The sequence below is a fragment of the Cervus elaphus genome, chromosome 31 (assembly GCF_910594005.1).
Source record: "Cervus elaphus chromosome 31, mCerEla1.1, whole genome shotgun sequence".
Classification (NCBI taxonomy): Eukaryota; Metazoa; Chordata; class Mammalia; order Artiodactyla; family Cervidae; genus Cervus; species Cervus elaphus.
Window position 1 is genome coordinate 26,081,489 of NC_057845.1, and position 3,175 is coordinate 26,084,663.

The window sequence follows — 3,175 nt, forward strand, 5'->3', positions numbered from 1 at the left end:
ATTCAAGAGTATGAATACTAAGTCACACTAATGTAATATTGACAGAATAAGTAACCAAAAAAGTAACCAAAGAGTATGAAGCTTCAATTGGAATAAACCATTATGATTTTGACAGAGCTATAATTTTTAAATAATGATGAGTTGAATATGAAGTATTGCCAATGTTTCCATCCTGTATAACAAATAATGTTAATTTTGCTAAAAATCATTAATTTATAACATATGTTTAATAAACATTGCTTATAAAATATAATTATTGAAAAGATGATACAGATATAATAGTGTTATTTATAATTTAGATAATATTGGCTTATGTAAAATTTTTATAAATATAGTTAGGAGAAAAATAATAAGGTAACTTGAAATTATCAAATGATCTCTTCTCTAATTAATGTGTATATACATTTTATTAGATGCTTAATCTTGGAAACATGGCATATTATATATAGAAGCTATAAACTAATAAAATTAAAATAATTAACAATTCTTATATACAAATATTTACTGAGTTCATATTATAGTGAAGTGAAGTCGCTCAGTCGTGTCTGACTCTTTGCGATCCCATGGACTATAGCCTACCAGCTTCCTCCATCCATGGGATTTTCCAGGCAAGAATACTGGAGTGGGTTGCCATTTCCCTATCCAGGAGATCTTCCCGACCCAGGGATTGAACCCAGGTCTCCCACATTGTAGGCAGACCCTACCACCTGAGCCACCAGGGAAGCTCATATTATGAACAAGTAGTAGACTAGTTAATTATTCCAACTTCAATGATTTCATGGAAACCAAAGGAAGACTGTCAAGTTGGAAAAAGGTATCACTGTCAAATGGAATAGAAGAGCAAGAAAAGGAGACATTTTTAAAAAATGACAATTGAATTTGGCAAGTAGATCAATGATGTTACTTGCCTAAAGGTATCATTAGAGTGGTGAGATAGAAAGCCTGATTTTAACCTCCTGTTTCTGATGGGAGAAGAGAAAAATGAAGGCATTGTATGATGATAAACACAACTTCAAGGAGCTTAGCCCCAAGGAGATGTAGGCATTGGGGTCATGAAGGAATTTGAGTGTTTTTGTGTGTGTGTGTATGTATATGATTTCAAGGAAGAGAATATTGAAACATGTACCATGGACTGAACTGTGCCCCCCTACTATTAAATTCATATATTGAAATTCTAACCCCACAATATGACTTTATCTAGAGACTGGGTCTTCAGAAGTCATTCAAAGTTAAATGAAGTCACAGGGTGGAGATCTAACCCAACAGAACTGTGACCTTCTAAAAAGAGTGAGAAAAAGAGATCTCTCCACCCCTCCTACTCATGTGAGAACACAGCAAGAAGGTGCCTGTCCACAATCCAAGAGCAGAATCCTTACCAAGCACCCACCCTGCGGGCTTGTCATTAAACTTCCAGTCTCTAGAATGGTGAGAAAATAAATCTTGGTTCTTTAAACCATCCACTCCATGGAATTTTATTATGGCAGCCCAAGTAGACTAATAGAGCACTTTTTTCCCCCTGAATCTAAATCCCAAGAGAAATACTTGCATGACTTCTAAAAAGCATTTCTAGTACTGTTAATAATGTTTGATGCAGGAATTTTTTTTCATTTGTGAAAATGTTATTTCATATGTATTTCTAGCTGTCACATTTCTATAACTCAAATCAATTTACTATTGAGTGGTTAACAACTTGAGATTAGGCACTGGATCTTTCTGATCTGTACCCTAACATTTTTTGCTGCTTAGACACACACTTAATCACTCAGTTGTGTCTGACTCCGCGACCCCATGAACTGCAGCTCTCAGGGGATTCTCCAGGCAAGAACCCTGGATTGGGTTGCCATGCCCTCTTCAAGGGGATCTTCCCAACTCAGGGCTTGAATCCAGGTTGCCCACATTGCAGGCAGATTCTTTCCCATCTGAACCACCAGAGAAGCCCAGACACACACATAGTAGAAGCTATGTGCTTAATTATGAATTGTTGAATTGAGTTTAATTAAATTAAATTAAAATAAAATATAAAATAAAAGACCTGTGGCCATTCTCCAGAGTCTCCCAATAAACTTAATAGAAATATCTTGGTGAGAAGTCAGAAAGTGGTAGATGATTAAGTAAAATGGTATGGCTTGTAGACAAATATGGATGTCAGCTTATTGAGAGCAAGAGTCTCTGCCAAAATTTTCTTTTACTCAATGTGTTGCAGCTAACATTTTCATCTCAGCTTTTTCTCTCCAGATTTTGGGATGATCTAATTCTATGTATAGCATTAAGAAAAAATTTGCACCATAACAAGAATTTTTTCCTCCTTATAAAAACAAGTGATGTGGCAACTCAAGTTTTCTAACTATATTTAGTTTAATATAATAATCTTCATTACACAGGAATGAAACTCAAAAGTTAAAGTTGAGAATGGGTATGAGAAAGCATAGTTCCTTCTTCAAACAATATCATCAATTTCAAATCAAAAGCTAATAAGGCAGGAGAGACCAGGGATGGTTTATTAGTTTACTACAGCTGTTGTTAACAAATTAATACTAAGTTGGTGACTTAAAATAACAGAAGTATATTCTTCCACAGTTCTGGAGGCTGGAAATCCTAAATCTGACAGGACTACATTCCCTCGCAGGGCTCTAGAGGAGAGTCTCTTACTTACCTCCCACCTGCAGACGGCTCTAGGCATTCCTCGCTGTGGCCACCATCACTCCAGTCTCTGCCTCCATGGACATCTATTGCCTCCTCCTCTTCTCTGCATCTCTCAAAATCCCCTTTGCTTTTCTCTTACAAGGTATGTGCTGAGCTGACTCAGTCGTGTCCAACTCTTTGCCAACTCTAGGCAGTTGCAACTCAATGGAATATAGCCTGCCACCTTCCTCTGTCCATGGGATTCTCCAGGCAAGAATACTGGAGTGGGTTTTGCCATGCCTTCCTCCAGAGGATCTTCCTGACCTAGGGATTGAACCCACATCTCTTGTGGCTCCTGCAAGGCAGGCAGATTCTTTATCACTGAGCCACCAGGGAAGCCCCTTATAAGGTATATGTAATTGTATTTAACACCACTGAGACAAAAGAGGGGGAACATCTCATCTCAAAATTTTCAGTGTAGTTACATGTGCAAAGACCCTTTTTCCAAATAATGTAACATCTGCAAGTTCCAGTGATTGGTACTTGCTGTCTT

At 37.2% G+C, this 3,175-nt stretch overlaps 1 long non-coding RNA gene across 1 annotated transcript; it reads right to left on the reverse strand.

The window, feature by feature from the left end:
* Positions 1 to 536: 536 nt before the first annotated feature.
* On the reverse strand, positions 537 to 2,968 carry LOC122687606. The gene is made up of 2 exons (XR_006339185.1): positions 2,867 to 2,968; positions 537 to 582 (listed from the first exon to the last, which is right to left on the reverse strand). It is a non-coding gene; the product is annotated as an uncharacterized LOC122687606 (long non-coding RNA).
* Between the last annotated feature and the right edge of the window lie 207 nt (positions 2,969 to 3,175).